General features: G+C 44.8%; 13 non-coding genes across 13 annotated transcripts; all 13 read left to right on the top strand.

Annotated features, from left to right (window-relative positions):
• Positions 1 to 221: 221 nt before the first annotated feature.
• On the top strand, positions 222 to 408 carry LOC141239034 (U2 spliceosomal RNA). Its single transcript, XR_012304472.1, has one exon. It is a non-coding gene; the product is annotated as a U2 spliceosomal RNA (small nuclear RNA).
• Positions 409 to 1,524: 1,116 nt separating this feature from the next.
• Positions 1,525 to 1,715, top strand: LOC141239004 (U2 spliceosomal RNA). Its single transcript, XR_012304445.1, has one exon. It is a non-coding gene; the product is annotated as a U2 spliceosomal RNA (small nuclear RNA).
• Positions 1,716 to 2,835: 1,120 nt separating this feature from the next.
• Positions 2,836 to 3,026, top strand: LOC141238739 (U2 spliceosomal RNA). Its single transcript, XR_012304189.1, has one exon. It is a non-coding gene; the product is annotated as a U2 spliceosomal RNA (small nuclear RNA).
• A 1,121-nt stretch (positions 3,027 to 4,147) lies between these two features.
• LOC141238740 (U2 spliceosomal RNA) lies at positions 4,148 to 4,338 on the top strand. Its single transcript, XR_012304190.1, has one exon. It is a non-coding gene; the product is annotated as a U2 spliceosomal RNA (small nuclear RNA).
• A 1,120-nt stretch (positions 4,339 to 5,458) lies between these two features.
• On the top strand, positions 5,459 to 5,649 carry LOC141238741 (U2 spliceosomal RNA). The gene has a single exon (XR_012304191.1). It is a non-coding gene; the product is annotated as a U2 spliceosomal RNA (small nuclear RNA).
• A 1,120-nt stretch (positions 5,650 to 6,769) lies between these two features.
• On the top strand, positions 6,770 to 6,960 carry LOC141238905 (U2 spliceosomal RNA). The gene has a single exon (XR_012304350.1). It is a non-coding gene; the product is annotated as a U2 spliceosomal RNA (small nuclear RNA).
• A 1,118-nt stretch (positions 6,961 to 8,078) lies between these two features.
• On the top strand, positions 8,079 to 8,269 carry LOC141238742 (U2 spliceosomal RNA). The gene has a single exon (XR_012304192.1). It is a non-coding gene; the product is annotated as a U2 spliceosomal RNA (small nuclear RNA).
• A 1,119-nt stretch (positions 8,270 to 9,388) lies between these two features.
• Positions 9,389 to 9,579, top strand: LOC141238743 (U2 spliceosomal RNA). The gene has a single exon (XR_012304193.1). It is a non-coding gene; the product is annotated as a U2 spliceosomal RNA (small nuclear RNA).
• A 1,123-nt stretch (positions 9,580 to 10,702) lies between these two features.
• LOC141238744 (U2 spliceosomal RNA) lies at positions 10,703 to 10,893 on the top strand. Its single transcript, XR_012304194.1, has one exon. It is a non-coding gene; the product is annotated as a U2 spliceosomal RNA (small nuclear RNA).
• A 1,119-nt stretch (positions 10,894 to 12,012) lies between these two features.
• On the top strand, positions 12,013 to 12,203 carry LOC141238745 (U2 spliceosomal RNA). Its single transcript, XR_012304195.1, has one exon. It is a non-coding gene; the product is annotated as a U2 spliceosomal RNA (small nuclear RNA).
• Positions 12,204 to 13,326: 1,123 nt separating this feature from the next.
• On the top strand, positions 13,327 to 13,517 carry LOC141238746 (U2 spliceosomal RNA). The gene has a single exon (XR_012304196.1). It is a non-coding gene; the product is annotated as a U2 spliceosomal RNA (small nuclear RNA).
• Positions 13,518 to 14,637: 1,120 nt separating this feature from the next.
• Positions 14,638 to 14,828, top strand: LOC141238748 (U2 spliceosomal RNA). The gene has a single exon (XR_012304197.1). It is a non-coding gene; the product is annotated as a U2 spliceosomal RNA (small nuclear RNA).
• Positions 14,829 to 15,948: 1,120 nt separating this feature from the next.
• On the top strand, positions 15,949 to 16,139 carry LOC141238749 (U2 spliceosomal RNA). The gene has a single exon (XR_012304198.1). It is a non-coding gene; the product is annotated as a U2 spliceosomal RNA (small nuclear RNA).
• The last annotated feature ends 600 nt before the right edge of the window (positions 16,140 to 16,739 follow it).

Raw genomic sequence — 16,739 nt, forward strand, 5'->3', positions numbered from 1 at the left:
GTGAATGATGTTTTAAGTTTATGTTTATGTGAAATGTATACTTATTATTTAATTGACAAAAAGAAGAATGTACATATTTCAAAAAAATGGCTTGTTGACCAATGGAACCTAATTATTTAAAATCTTTGTATTTTTTTGTTTTGTAAATTTCATTTGTCTTATAACGTTTGGTATTTGTGTAATTATGCTTGTAATTTGTTAAAGTTTTAATAAACGGTTTTATCCCTCTGCAGGGGATAGCGAAATTAAAAAAAATCTGTTCTTATCAGTTTAATATCTGATACGTCCCCTATCTGGGGACCATATATTAAATGGATTTTTAGAACAGGGAGATGGAAAAAGAGCTTGCTCTGTCCACTCCACGCATTGACCTGGTATTGCAGTATCTCCAGGACCGGTGCACCCCTTCTTTAATGCAGTTTCTAAAATCAGAAAGAATTGAATTCAATGCTTTTTGTTCATTTGGCTTGTTTGTCGGATTTTGGGATGGACTCTTTGGCTTTGCTTTTCTTCTCCTCATTGGATTTTTCATGTTAAAAGTTGCAGAAGCCAGATGACAAGCTCATTTTGGTTCAACTTCAGCAACTGTGCATTGCATTGCCATGTAATGTAATGCAATGCTATCTATCTAGCTCTCCCTCTATACTTCCTTTTGGATAAACAGACATATTAGGCAAGCATTTTGGAGCTTTCACCTAAATAACTACAGGTGGTGAGATAAGCTGCACAATATAATTGACCTTTCAGTATATTGTTGCACACACACCATCTATTTAGCAAATGCCCTTGTTATCAACAGCAGCCTTTTAAACTCACCTGAGCTAACAGGTATGTGAGCTGGTTACTCTGCTGCGCTTAAAATTTCTTTTTTGGTTTGCTACAATGCCTTTTCTGAAACGTTGTCTCCCTCTGCTGGAACACTGACTTCTTTCATTTAATGCCTGCAGACTATAAAAGAGAAACCAACCCAAAAAGTTTGGTTGATTAGTCTGTGGCATTCTTTTAAACTGTTGCTTATGGCGGTCTCTGTGAGCTTCTCAGTGACATTCAGCCATCCAGGTATCCCGCCTGCAGTAGACGGAATGTGGCAATGGAACGCTGGCTGCGCGTGTCATAATAGGCTCTGAGCCTTTATATACCTGCGCACAGCAGCAGCCACCTTCAGTCTGCTGCTGGACAGCCAGCAGCAGCAGCAGCAGGAGAGGTAATTAATCAGCAACCCTCCTGCTAAGGGTAGACAGCTGCTCGTTCCACCCCCCCCCCCGCCTTAATTGGTTCTCCTCCCTTCCAACGGTGTTGAGGCGGGTGGGAACAGCCGGGGGTTGAGGGTACTGTGCTAAAAGAGGTGGAGTTATGCAGATCTAAAACGCGTGGATTGCAGCAGCAGCAAGCCGAAAAGTGCAGGCATGTGAGGGATCTAGAGGTTGACAGCATGTCTTCTTAACGGGAGTCCAGGTGGCCATCTCCACAAATGGACTTTTCAGAATCCTTGGGTGGCACCGTAGTCGGAAACCAATTCTGGTTATCGCTTCTCGGCCTTTTGGCTAAGATCAAGTGTAGTATCTGTTCTTATCAATTTAATATCTGATACGTCCCCTATCTGGGGACCATATATTAAATGGATTTTTAGAACAGGGAGATGGAAAAAGAGCTTGCTCTGTCCACTCCACGCATTGACCTGGTATTGCAGTATCTCCAGGACCGGTGCACCCCTTCTTTAATGCAGTTTCTAAAATCAGAAAGAATTGAATTCAATGCTTTTTGTTCATTTGGCTTGTTTGTCGGATTTTGGGATGGACTCTTTGGCTTTGCTTTTCTTCTCCTCATTGGATTTTTCATGTTAAAAGTTGCAGAAGCCAGATGACAAGCTCATTTTGGTTCAACTTCAGCAACTGTGCATTGCATTGCCATGTAATGTAATGCAATGCTATCTATCTAGCTCTCCCTCTATACTTCCTTTTGGATAAACAGACATATTAGGCAAGCATTTTGGAGCTTTCACCTAAATAACTACAGGTGGTGAGATAAGCTGCACAATATAATTGACCTTTCAGTATATTGTTGCACACACACCATCTATTTAGCAAATGCCCTTGTTATCAACAGCAGCCTTTTAAACTCACCTGAGCTAACAGGTATGTGAGCTGGTTACTCTGCTGCGCTTAAAATTTCTTTTTTGGTTTGCTACAATGCCTTTTCTGAAACGTTGTCTCCCTCTGCTGGAACACTGACTTCTTTCATTTAATGCCTGCAGACTATAAAAGAGAAACCAACCCAAAAAGTTTGGTTGATTAGTCTGTGGCATTCTTTTAAACTGTTGCTTATGGCGGTCTCTGTGAGCTTCTCAGTGACATTCAGCCATCCAGGTATCCCGCCTGCAGTAGACGGAATGTGGCAATGGAACGCTGGCTGCGCGTGTCATAATAGGCTCTGAGCCTTTATATACCTGCGCACAGCAGCAGCCACCTTCAGTCTGCTGCTGGACAGCCAGCAGCAGCAGCAGCAGCAGGAGAGGTAATTAATCAGCAACCCTCCTGCTAAGGGTAGACAGCTGCTCGTTCCACCCCCCCCCCCCGCCTTAATTGGTTCTCCTCCCTTCCAACGGTGTTGAGGCGGGTGGGAACAGCCGGGGGTTGAGGGTACTGTGCTAAAAGAGGTGGAGTTATGCAGATCTAAAACGCGTGGATTGCAGCAGCAGCAAGCCGAAAAGTGCAGGCATGTGAGGGATCTAGAGGTTGACAGCATGTCTTCTTAACGGGAGTCCAGGTGGCCATCTCCACAAATGGACTTTTCAGAATCCTTGGGTGGCACCGTAGTCGGAAACCAATTCTGGTTATCGCTTCTCGGCCTTTTGGCTAAGATCAAGTGTAGTATCTGTTCTTATCAGTTTAATATCTGATACGTCCCCTATCTGGGGACCATATATTAAATGGATTTTTAGAACAGGGAGATGGAAAAAGAGCTTGCTCTGTCCACTCCACGCATTGACCTGGTATTGCAGTATCTCCAGGACCGGTGCACCCCTTCTTTAATGCAGTTTCTAAAATCAGAAAGAATTGAATTCAATGCTTTTTGTTCATTTGGCTTGTTTGTCGGATTTTGGGATGGACTCTTTGGCTTTGCTTTTCTTCTCCTCATTGGATTTTTCATGTTAAAAGTTGCAGAAGCCAGATGACAAGCTCATTTTGGTTCAACTTCAGCAACTGTGCATTGCATTGCCATGTAATGTAATGCAATGCTATCTATCTAGCTCTCCCTCTATACTTCCTTTTGGATAAACAGACATATTAGGCAAGCATTTTGGAGCTTTCACCTAAATAACTACAGGTGGTGAGATAAGCTGCACAATATAATTGACCTTTCAGTATATTGTTGCACACACACCATCTATTTAGCAAATGCCCTTGTTATCAACAGCAGCCTTTTAAACTCACCTGAGCTAACAGGTATGTGAGCTGGTTACTCTGCTGCGCTTAAAATTTCTTTTTTGGTTTGCTACAATGCCTTTTCTGAAACGTTGTCTCCCTCTGCTGGAACACTGACTTCTTTCATTTAATGCCTGCAGACTATAAAAGAGAAACCAACCCAAAAAGTTTGGTTGATTAGTCTGTGGCATTCTTTTAAACTGTTGCTTATGGCGGTCTCTGTGAGCTTCTCAGTGACATTCAGCCATCCAGGTATCCCGCCTGCAGTAGACGGAATGTGGCAATGGAACGCTGGCTGCGCGTGTCATAATAGGCTCTGAGCCTTTATATACCTGCGCACAGCAGCAGCCACCTTCAGTCTGCTGCTGGACAGCCAGCAGCAGCAGCAGCAGCAGGAGAGGTAATTAATAAGCAACCCTCCTGCTAAGGGTAGACAGCTGCTCGTTCCACCCCCCCCCCCCCGCCTTAATTGGTTCTTCTCCCTTCCAACGGTGTTGAGGCGGGTGGGAACAGCCGGGGGTTGAGGGTACTGTGCTAAAAGGGGTGGAGTTATGCAGATCTAAAACGCGTGGATTGCAGCAGCAGCAAGCCGAAAAGTGCAGGCATGTGAGGGATCTAGAGGTTGACAGCATGTCTTCTTAACGGGAGTCCAGGTGGCCATCTCCACAAATGGACTTTTCAGAATCCTTGGGTGGCACCGTAGTCGGAAACCAATTCTGGTTATCGCTTCTCGGCCTTTTGGCTAAGATCAAGTGTAGTATCTGTTCTTATCAGTTTAATATCTGATACGTCCCCTATCTGGGGACCATATATTAAATGGATTTTTAGAACAGGGAGATGGAAAAAGAGCTTGCTCTGTCCACTCCACGCATTGACCTGGTATTGCAGTATCTCCAGGACCGGTGCACCCCTTCTTTAATGCAGTTTATAAAATCAGAAAGAATTGAATTCAATGCTTTTTGTTCATTTGGCTTGTTTGTCGGATTTTGGGATGGACTCTTTGGCTTTGCTTTTCTTCTCCTCATTGGATTTTTCATGTTAAAAGTTGCAGAAGCCAGATGACAAGCTCATTTTGGTTCAACTTCAGCAACTGTGCATTGCATTGCCATGTAATGTAATGCAATGCTATCTATCTAGCTCTCCCTCTATACTTCCTTTTGGATAAACAGACATATTAGGCAAGCATTTTGGAGCTTTCACCTAAATAACTACAGGTGGTGAGATAAGCTGCACAATATAATTGACCTTTCAGTATATTGTTGCACACACACCATCTATTTAGCAAATGCCCTTGTAATCAACAGCAGCCTTTTAAACTCACCTGAGCTAACAGGTATGTGAGCTGGTTACTCTGCTGCGCTTAAAATTTCTTTTTTGGTTTGCTACAATGCCTTTTCTGAAACGTTGTCTCCCTCTGCTGGAACACTGACTTCTTTCATTTAATGCCTGCAGACTATAAAAGAGAAACCAACCCAAAAAGTTTGGTTGATTAGTCTGTGGCATTCTTTTAAACTGTTGCTTATGGCGGTCTCTGTGAGCTTCTCAGTGACATTCAGCCATCCAGGTATCCCGCCTGCAGTAGACGGAATGTGGCAATGGAACGCTGGCTGCGCGTGTCATAATAGGCTCTGAGCCTTTATATACCTGCGCACAGCAGCAGCCACCTTCAGTCTGCTGCTGGACAGCCAGCAGCAGCAGCAGCAGCAGGAGAGGTAATTAATCAGCAACCCTCCTGCTAAGGGTAGACAGCTGCTCGTTCCACCCCCCCCCCCCGCCTTAATTGGTTCTCCTCCCTTCCAACGGTGTTGAGGCGGGTGGGAACAGCCGGGGGTTGAGGGTACTGTGCTAAAAGAGGTGGAGTTATGCAGATCTAAAACGCGTGGATTGCAGCAGCAGCAAGCCGAAAAGTGCAGGCATGTGAGGGATCTAGAGGTTGACAGCATGTCTTCTTAACGGGAGTCCAGGTGGCCATCTCCACAAATGGACTTTTCAGAATCCTTGGGTGGCACCGTAGTCGGAAACCAATTCTGGTTATCGCTTCTCGGCCTTTTGGCTAAGATCAAGTGTAGTATCTGTTCTTATCAGTTTAATATCTGATACGTCCCCTATCTGGGGACCATATATTAAATGGATTTTTAGAACAGGGAGATGGAAAAAGAGCTTGCTCTGTCCACTCCACGCATTGACCTGGTATTGCAGTATCTCCAGGACCGGTGCACCCCTTCTTTAATGCAGTTTCTAAAATCAGAAAGAATTGAATTCAATGCTTTTTGTTCATTTGGCTTGTTTGTCGGATTTTGGGATGGACTCTTTGGCTTTGCTTTTCTTCTCCTCATTGGATTTTTCATGTTAAAAGTTGCAGAAGCCAGATGACAAGCTCATTTTGGTTCAACTTCAGCAACTGTGCATTGCATTGCCATGTAATGTAATGCAATGCTATCTATCTAGCTCTCCCTCTATACTTCCTTTTGGATAAACAGACATATTAGGCAAGCATTTTGGAGCTTTCACCTAAATAACTACAGGTGGTGAGATAAGCTGCACAATATAATTGACCTTTCAGTATATTGTTGCACACACACCATCTATTTAGCAAATGCCCTTGTAATCAACAGCAGCCTTTTAAACTCACCTGAGCTAACAGGTATGTGAGCTGGTTACTCTGCTGCGCTTAAAATTTCTTTTTTGGTTTGCTACAATGCCTTTTCTGAAACGTTGTCTCCCTCTGCTGGAACACTGACTTCTTTCATTTAATGCCTGCAGACTATAAAAGAGAAACCAACCCAAAAAGTTTGGTTGATTAGTCTGTGGCATTCTTTTAAACTGTTGCTTATGGCGGTCTCTGTGAGCTTCTCAGTGACATTCAGCCATCCAGGTATCCCGCCTGCAGTAGACGGAATGTGGCAATGGAACGCTGGCTGCGCGTGTCATAATAGGCTCTGAGCCTTTATATACCTGCGCACAGCAGCAGCCACCTTCAGTCTGCTGCTGGACAGCCAGCAGCAGCAGCAGCAGCAGGAGAGGTAATTAATCAGCAACCCTCCTGCTAAGGGTAGACAGCTGCTCGTTCCACCCCCCCCCCCCGCCTTAATTGGTTCTCCTCCCTTCCAACGGTGTTGAGGCGGGTGGGAACAGCCGGGGGTTGAGGGTACTGTGCTAAAAGAGGTGGAGTTATGCAGATCTAAAACGCGTGGATTGCAGCAGCAGCAAGCCGAAAAGTGCAGGCATGTGAGGGATCTAGAGGTTGACAGCATGTCTTCTTAACGGGAGTCCAGGTGGCCATCTCCACAAATGGACTTTTCAGAATCCTTGGGTGGCACCGTAGTCGGAAACCAATTCTGGTTATCGCTTCTCGGCCTTTTGGCTAAGATCAAGTGTAGTATCTGTTCTTATCAGTTTAATATCTGATACGTCCCCTATCTGGGGACCATATATTAAATGGATTTTTAGAACAGGGAGATGGAAAAAGAGCTTGCTCTGTCCACTCCACGCATTGACCTGGTATTGCAGTATCTCCAGGACCGATGCACCCCTTCTTTAATGCAGTTTCTAAAATCAGAAAGAATTGAATTCAATGCTTTTTGTTCATTTGGCTTGTTTGTCGGATTTTGGGATGGACTCTTTGGCTTTGCTTTTCTTCTCCTCATTGGATTTTTCATGTTAAAAGTTGCAGAAGCCAGATGACAAGCTCATTTTGGTTCAACTTCAGCAACTGTGCATTGCATTGCCATGTAATGTAATGCAATGCTATCTATCTAGCTCTCCCTCTATACTTCCTTTTGGATAAACAGACATATTAGGCAAGCATTTTGGAGCTTTCACCTAAATAACTACAGGTGGTGAGATAAGCTGCACAATATAATTGACCTTTCAGTATATTGTTGCACACACACCATCTATTTAGCAAATGCCCTTGTTATCAACAGCAGCCTTTTAAACTCACCTGAGCTAACAGGTATGTGAGCTGGTTACTCTGCTGCGCTTAAAATTTCTTTTTTGGTTTGCTACAATGCCTTTTCTGAAACGTTGTCTCCCTCTGCTTGAACACTGACTTCTTTCATTTAATGCCTGCAGACTATAAAAGAGAAACCAACCCAAAAAGTTTGGTTGATTAGTCTGTGGCATTCTTTTAAACTGTTGCTTATGGCGGTCTCTGTGAGCTTCTCAGTGACATTCAGCCATCCAGGTATCCCGCCTGCAGTAGACGGAATGTGGCAATGGAACGCTGGCTGCGCGTGTCATAATAGGCTCTGAGCCTTTATATACCTGCGCACAGCAGCAGCCACCTTCAGTCTGCTGCTGGACAGCCAGCAGCAGCAGCAGCAGCAGGAGAGGTAATTAATCAGCAACCCTCCTGCTAAGGGTAGACAGCTGCTCGTTCCACCCCCCCCCCGCCTTAATTGGTTCTCCTCCCTTCCAACGGTGTTGAGGCGGGTGGGAACAGCCGGGGGTTGAGGGTACTGTGCTAAAAGAGGTGGAGTTATGCAGATCTAAAACGCGTGGATTGCAGCAGCAGCAAGCCGAAAAGTGCAGGCATGTGAGGGATCTAGAGGTTGACAGCATGTCTTCTTAACGGGAGTCCAGGTGGCCATCTCCACAAATGGACTTTTCAGAATCCTTGGGTGGCACCGTAGTCGGAAACCAATTCTGGTTATCGCTTCTCGGCCTTTTGGCTAAGATCAAGTGTAGTATCTGTTCTTATCAGTTTAATATCTGATACGTCCCCTATCTGGGGACCATATATTAAATGGATTTTTAGAACAGGGAGATGGAAAAAGAGCTTGCTCTGTCCACTCCACGCATTGACCTGGTATTGCAGTATCTCCAGGACCGGTGCACCCCTTCTTTAATGCAGTTTCTAAAATCAGAAAGAATTGAATTCAATGCTTTTTGTTCATTTGGCTTGTTTGTCGGATTTTGGGATGGACTCTTTGGCTTTGCTTTTCTTCTCCTCATTGGATTTTTCATGTTAAAAGTTGCAGAAGCCAGATGACAAGCTCATTTTGGTTCAACTTCAGCAACTGTGCATTGCATTGCCATGTAATGTAATGCAATGCTATCTATCTAGCTCTCCCTCTATACTTCCTTTTGGATAAACAGACATATTAGGCAAGCATTTTGGAGCTTTCACCTAAATAACTACAGGTGGTGAGATAAGCTGCACAATATAATTGACCTTTCAGTATATTGTTGCACACACACCATCTATTTAGCAAATGCCCTTGTTATCAACAGCAGCCTTTTAAACTCACCTGAGCTAACAGGTATGTGAGCTGGTTACTCTGCTGCGCTTAAAATTTCTTTTTTGGTTTGCTACAATGCCTTTTCTGAAACGTTGTCTCCCTCTGCTGGAACACTGACTTTTTTCATTTAATGCCTGCAGACTATAAAAGAGAAACCAACCCAAAAAGTTTGGTTGATTAGTCTGTGGCATTCTTTTAAACTGTTGCTTATGGCGGTCTCTGTGAGCTTCTCAGTGACATTCAGCCATCCAGGTATCCCGCCTGCAGTAGACGGAATGTGGCAATGGAACGCTGGCTGCGCGTGTCATAATAGGCTCTGAGCCTTTATATACCTGCGCACAGCAGCAGCCACCTTCAGTCTGCTGCTGGACAGCCAGCAGCAGCAGCAGCAGCAGGAGAGGTAATTAATCAGCAACCCTCCTGCTAAGGGTAGACAGCTGCTCGTTCCACCCCCCCCCCCGCCTTAATTGGTTCTCCTCCCTTCCAACGGTGTTGAGGCGGGTGGGAACAGCCGGGGGTTGAGGGTACTGTGCTAAAAGAGGTGGAGTTATGCAGATCTAAAACGCGTGGATTGCAGCAGCAGCAAGCCGAAAAGTGCAGGCATGTGAGGGATCTAGAGGTTGACAGCATGTCTTCTTAACGGGAGTCCAGGTGGCCATCTCCACAAATGGACTTTTCAGAATCCTTGGGTGGCACCGTAGTCGGAAACCAATTCTGGTTATCGCTTCTCGGCCTTTTGGCTAAGATCAAGTGTAGTATCTGTTCTTATCAGTTTAATATCTGATACGTCCCCTATCTGGGGACCATATATTAAATGGATTTTTAGAACAGGGAGATGGAAAAAGAGCTTGCTCTGTCCACTCCACGCATTGACCTGGTATTGCAGTATCTCCAGGACCGGTGCACCCCTTCTTTAATGCAGTTTCTAAAATCAGAAAGAATTGAATTCAATGCTTTTTGTTCATTTGGCTTGTTTGTCGGATTTTGGGATGGACTCTTTGGCTTTGCTTTTCTTCTCCTCATTGGATTTTTCATGTTAAAAGTTGCAGAAGCCAGATGACAAGCTCATTTTGGTTCAACTTCAGCAACTGTGCATTGCATTGCCATGTAATGTAATGCAATGCTATCTATCTAGCTCTCCCTCTATACTTCCTTTTGGATAAACAGACATATTAGGCAAGCATTTTGGAGCTTTCACCTAAATAACTACAGGTGGTGAGATAAGCTGCACAATATAATTGACCTTTCAGTATATTGTTGCACACACACCATCTATTTAGCAAATGCCCTTGTTATCAACAGCAGCCTTTTAAACTCACCTGAGCTAACAGGTATGTGAGCTGGTTACTCTGCTGCGCTTAAAATTTCTTTTTTGGTTTGCTACAATGCCTTTTCTGAAACGTTGTCTCCCTCTGCTGGAACACTGACTTCTTTCATTTAATGCCTGCAGACTATAAAAGAGAAACCAACCCAAAAAGTTTGGTTGATTAGTCTGTGGCATTCTTTTAAACTGTTGCTTATGGCGGTCTCTGTGAGCTTCTCAGTGACATTCAGCCATCCAGGTATCCCGCCTGCAGTAGACGGAATGTGGCAATGGAACGCTGGCTGCGCGTGTCATAATAGGCTCTGAGCCTTTATATACCTGCGCACAGCAGCAGCCACCTTCAGTCTGCTGCTGGACAGCCAGCAGCAGCAGCAGCAGCAGGAGAGGTAATTAATCAGCAACCCTCCTGCTAAGGGTAGACAGCTGCTCGTTCCACCCCCCCCCCCCCCCGCCTTAATTGGTTCTCCTCCCTTCCAACGGTGTTGAGGCGGGTGGGAACAGCCGGGGGTTGAGGGTACTGTGCTAAAAGAGGTGGAGTTATGCAGATCTAAAACGCGTGGATTGCAGCAGCAGCAAGCCGAAAAGTGCAGGCATGTGAGGGATCTAGAGGTTGACAGCATGTCTTCTTAACGGGAGTCCAGGTGGCCATCTCCACAAATGGACTTTTCAGAATCCTTGGGTGGCACCGTAGTCGGAAACCAATTCTGGTTATCGCTTCTCGGCCTTTTGGCTAAGATCAAGTGTAGTATCTGTTCTTATCAGTTTAATATCTGATACGTCCCCTATCTGGGGACCATATATTAAATGGATTTTTAGAACAGGGAGATGGAAAAAGAGCTTGCTCTGTCCACTCCACGCATTGACCTGGTATTGCAGTATCTCCAGGACCGGTGCACCCCTTCTTTAATGCAGTTTCTAAAATCAGAAAGAATTGAATTCAATGCTTTTTGTTCATTTGGCTTGTTTGTCGGATTTTGGGATGGACTCTTTGGCTTTGCTTTTCTTCTCCTCATTGGATTTTTCATGTTAAAAGTTGCAGAAGCCAGATGACAAGCTCATTTTGGTTCAACTTCAGCAACTGTGCATTGCATTGCCATGTAATGTAATGCAATGCTATCTATCTAGCTCTCCCTCTATACTTCCTTTTGGATAAACAGACATATTAGGCAAGCATTTTGGAGCTTTCACCTAAATAACTACAGGTGGTGAGATAAGCTGCACAATATAATTGACCTTTCAGTATATTGTTGCACACACACCATCTATTTAGCAAATGCCCTTGTTATCAACAGCAGCCTTTTAAACTCACCTGAGCTAACAGGTATGTGAGCTGGTTACTCTGCTGCGCTTAAAATTTCTTTTTTGGTTTGCTACAATGCCTTTTCTGAAACGTTGTCTCCCTCTGCTGGAACACTGACTTCTTTCATTTAATGCCTGCAGACTATAAAAGAGGAACCAACCCAAAAAGTTTGGTTGATTAGTCTGTGGCATTCTTTTAAACTGTTGCTTATGGCGGTCTCTGTGAGCTTCTCAGTGACATTCAGCCATCCAGGTATCCCGCCTGCAGTAGACGGAATGTGGCAATGGAACGCTGGCTGCGCGTGTCATAATAGGCTCTGAGCCTTTATATACCTGCGCACAGCAGCAGCCACCTTCAGTCTGCTGCTGGACAGCCAGCAGCAGCAGCAGCAGCAGGAGAGGTAATTAATCAGCAACCCTCCTGCTAAGGGTAGACAGCTGCTCGTTCCACCCCCCCCCCCGCCTTAATTGGTTCTCCTCCCTTCCAACGGTGTTGAGGCGGGTGGGAACAGCCAGGGGTTGAGGGTACTGTGCTAAAAGAGGTGGAGTTATGCAGATCTAAAACGCGTGGATTGCAGCAGCAGCAAGCCGAAAAGTGCAGGCATGTGAGGGATCTAGAGGTTGACAGCATGTCTTCTTAACGGGAGTCCAGGTGGCCATCTCCACAAATGGACTTTTCAGAATCCTTGGGTGGCACCGTAGTCGGAAACCAATTCTGGTTATCGCTTCTCGGCCTTTTGGCTAAGATCAAGTGTAGTATCTGTTCTTATCAGTTTAATATCTGATACGTCCCCTATCTGGGGACCATATATTAAATGGATTTTTAGAACAGGGAGATGGAAAAAGAGCTTGCTCTGTCCACTCCACGCATTGACCTGGTATTGCAGTATCTCCAGGACCGGTGCACCCCTTCTTTAATGCAGTTTCTAAAATCAGAAAGAATTGAATTCAATGCTTTTTGTTCATTTGGCTTGTTTGTCGGATTTTGGGATGGACTCTTTGGCTTTGCTTTTCTTCTCCTCATTGGATTTTTCATGTTAAAAGTTGCAGAAGCCAGATGACAAGCTCATTTTGGTTCAAGTTCAGCAACTGTGCATTGCATTGCCATGTAATGTAATGCAATGCTATCTATCTAGCTCTCCCTCTATACTTCCTTTTGGATAAACAGACATATTAGGCAAGCATTTTGGAGCTTTCACCTAAATAACTACAGGTGGTGAGATAAGCTGCACAATATAATTGACCTTTCAGTATATTGTTGCACACACACCATCTATTTAGCAAATGCCCTTGTTATCAACAGCAGCCTTTTAAACTCACCTGAGCTAACAGGTATGTGAGCTGGTTACTCTGCTGCGCTTAAAATTTCTTTTTTGGTTTGCTACAATGCCTTTTCTGAAACGTTGTCTCCCTCTGCTGGAACACTGACTTCTTTCATTTAATGCCTGCAGACTATAAAAGAGAAACCAACCCAAAAAGTTTGGTTGATTAGTCTGTGGCATTCTTTTAAACTGTTGCTTATGGCGGTCTCTGTGAGCTTCTCAGTGACATTCAGCCATCCAGGTATCCCGCCTGCAGTAGACGGAATGTGGCAATGGAACGCTGGCTGCGCGTGTCATAATAGGCTCTGAGCCTTTATATACCTGCGCACAGCAGCAGCCACCTTCAGTCTGCTGCTGGACAGCCAGCAGCAGCAGCAGCAGCAGGAGAGGTAATTAATCAGCAACCCTCCTGCTAAGGGTAGACAGCTGCTCGTTCCACCCCCCCCCCCCCCCGCCTTAATTGGTTCTCCTCCCTTCCAACGGTGTTGAGGCGGGTGGGAACAGCCGGGGGTTGAGGGTACTGTGCTAAAAGAGGTGGAGTTATGCAGATATAAAACGCGTGGATTGCAGCAGCAGCAAGCCGAAAAGTGCAGGCATGTGAGGGATCTAGAGGTTGACAGCATGTCTTCTTAACGGGAGTCCAGGTGGCCATCTCCACAAATGGACTTTTCAGAATCCTTGGGTGGCACCGTAGTCGGAAACCAATTCTGGTTATCGCTTCTCGGCCTTTTGGCTAAGATCAAGTGTAGTATCTGTTCTTATCAGTTTAATATCTGATACGTCCCCTATCTGGGGACCATATATTAAATGGATTTTTAGAACAGGGAGATGGAAAAAGAGCTTGCTCTGTCCACTCCACGCATTGACCTGGTATTGCAGTATCTCCAGGACCGGTGCACCCCTTCTTTAATGCAGTTTCTAAAATCAGAAAGAATTGAATTCAATGCTTTTTGTTCATTTGGCTTGTTTGTCGGATTTTGGGATGGACTCTTTGGCTTTGCTTTTCTTCTCCTCATTGGATTTTTCATGTTAAAAGTTGCAGAAGCCAGATGACAAGCTCATTTTGGTTCAAGTTCAGCAACTGTGCATTGCATTGCCATGTAATGTAATGCAATGCTATCTATCTAGCTCTCCCTCTATACTTTCTTTTGGATAAACAGACATATTAGGCAAGCATTTTGGAGCTTTCACCTAAATAACTACAGGTGGTGAGATAAGCTGCACAATATAATTGACCTTTCAGTATATTGTTGCACACACACCATCTATTTAGCAAATGCCCTTGTTATCAACAGCAGCCTTTTAAACTCACCTGAGCTAACAGGTATGTGAGCTGGTTACTCTGCTGCGCTTAAAATTTCTTTTTTGGTTTGCTACAATGCCTTTTCTGAAACGTTGTCTCCCTCTGCTGGAACACTGACTTCTTTCATTTAATGCCTGCAGACTATAAAAGAGAAACCAACCCAAAAAGTTTGGTTGATTAGTCTGTGGCATTCTTTTAAACTGTTGCTTATGGCGGTCTCTGTGAGCTTCTCAGTGACATTCAGCCATCCAGGTATCCCGCCTGCAGTAGACGGAATGTGGCAATGGAACACTGGCTGCGCGTGTCATAATAGGCTCTGAGCCTTTATATACCTGCGCACAGCAGCAGCCACCTTCAGTCTGCTGCTGGACAGCCAGCAGCAGCAGCAGCAGCAGGGGAGGTAATTAATCAGCAACCCTCCTGCTAAGGGTAGACAGCTGCTCGTTCCACCCCCCCCCCCCGCCTTAATTGGTTCTCCTCCCTTCCAACGGTGTTGAGGCGGGTGGGAACAGCCGGGGGTTGAGGGTACTGTGCTAAAAGAGGTGGAGTTATGCAGATATAAAACGCGTGGATTGCAGCAGCAGCAAGCCGAAAAGTGCAGGCATGTGAGGGATCTAGAGGTTGACAGCATGTCTTCTTAACGGGAGTCCAGGTGGCCATCTCCACAAATGGACTTTTCAGAATCCTTGGGTGGCACCGTAGTCGGAAACCAATTCTGGTTATCGCTTCTCGGCCTTTTGGCTAAGATCAAGTGTAGTATCTGTTCTTATCAGTTTAATATCTGATACGTCCCCTATCTGGGGACCATATATTAAATGGATTTTTAGAACAGGGAGATGGAAAAAGAGCTTGCTCTGTCCACTCCACGCATTGACCTGGTATTGCAGTATCTCCAGGACCGGTGCACCCCTTCTTTAATGCAGTTTCTAAAATCAGAAAGAATTGAATTCAATGCTTTTTGTTCATTTGGCTTGTTTGTCGGATTTTGGGATGGACTCTTTGGCTTTGCTTTTCTTCTCCTCATTGGATTTTTCATGTTAAAAGTTGCAGAAGCCAGATGACAAGCTCATTTTGGTTCAAGTTCAGCAACTGTGCATTGCATTGCCATGTAATGTAATGCAATGCTATCTATCTAGCTCTCCCTCTATACTTTCTTTTGGATAAACAGACATATTAGGCAAGCATTTTGGAGCTTTCACCTAAATAACTACAGGTGGTGAGATAAGCTGCACAATATAATTGACCTTTCAGTATATTGTTGCACACACACCATCTATTTAGCAAATGCCCTTGTTATCAACAGCAGCCTTTTAAACTCACCTGAGCTAACAGGTATGTGAGCTGGTTACTCTGCTGCGCTTAAAATTTCTTTTTTGGTTTGCTACAATGCCTTTTCTGAAACGTTGTCTCCCTCTGCTGGAACACTGACTTCTTTCATTTAATGCCTGCAGACTATAAAAGAGAAACCAACCCAAAAAGTTTGGTTGATTAGTCTGTGGCATTCTTTTAAACTGTTGCTTATGGCGGTCTCTGTGAGCTTCTCAGTGACATTCAGCCATCCAGGTATCCCGCCTGCAGTAGACGGAATGTGGCAATGGAACGCTGGCTGCGCGTGTCATAATAGGCTCTGAGCCTTTATATACCTGCGCACAGCAGCAGCCACCTTCAGTCTGCTGCTGGACAGCCAGCAGCAGCAGCAGCAGCAGGAGAGGTAATTAATCAGCAACCCTCCTGCTAAGGGTAGACAGCTGCTCGTTCCACCCCCCCCCCCCGCCTTAATTGGTTCTCCTCCCTTCCAACGGTGTTGAGGCGGGTGGGAACAGCCGGGGGTTGAGGGTACTGTGCTGAAAGAGGTGGAGTTATGCAGATCTAAAACGCGTGGATTGCAGCAGCAGCAAGCCGAAAAGTGCAGGCATGTGAGGGATCTAGAGGTTGACAGCATGTCTTCTTAACGGGAGTCCAGGTGGCCATCTCCACAAATGGACTTTTCAGAATCCTTGGGTGGCACCGTAGTCGGAAACCAATTCTGGTTATCGCTTCTCGGCCTTTTGGCTAAGATCAAGTGTAGTATCTGTTCTTATCAGTTTAATATCTGATACGTCCCCTATCTGGGGACCATATATTAAATGGATTTTTAGAACAGGGAGATGGAAAAAGAGCTTGCTCTGTCCACTCCACGCATTGACCTGGTATTGCAGTATCTCCAGGACCGGTGCACCCCTTCTTTAATGCAGTTTCTAAAATCAGAAAGAATTGAATTCAATGCTTTTTGTTCATTTGGCTTGTTTGTCGGATTTTGGGATGGACTCTTTGGCTTTGCTTTTCTTCTCCTCATTGGATTTTTCATGTTAAAAGTTGCAGAAGCCAGATGACAAGCTCATTTTGGTTCAACTTCAGCAACTGTGCATTGCATTGCCATGTAATGTAATGCAATGCTATCTATCTAGCTCTCCCTCTATACTTCCTTTTGGATAAACAGACATATTAGGCAAGCATTTTGGAGCTTTCACCTAAATAACTACAGGTGGTGAGATAAGCTGCACAATATAATTGACCTTTCAGTATATTGTTGCACACACACCATCTATTTAGCAAATGCCCTTGTTATCAACAGCAGCCTTTTAAACTCACCTGAGCTAACAGGTATGTGAGCTGGTTACTCTGCTGCGCTTAAAATTTCTTTTTTGGTTTGCTACAATGCCTTTTCTGAAACGTTGTCTCCCTCTGCTGGAACACTGATTTCTTTCATTTAATGCCTGCAGACTATAAAAGAGAAACCAACCCAAAAAGTTTGGTTGATTAGTCTGTGGCATTCTTTTAAAC

This window comes from Phyllobates terribilis, unplaced genomic scaffold (assembly GCF_046119375.1).
Source record: "Phyllobates terribilis strain yellow unplaced genomic scaffold, ASM4611937v1 Scaffold_763__1_contigs__length_703860, whole genome shotgun sequence".
Classification (NCBI taxonomy): domain Eukaryota; kingdom Metazoa; phylum Chordata; class Amphibia; order Anura; family Dendrobatidae; genus Phyllobates; species Phyllobates terribilis.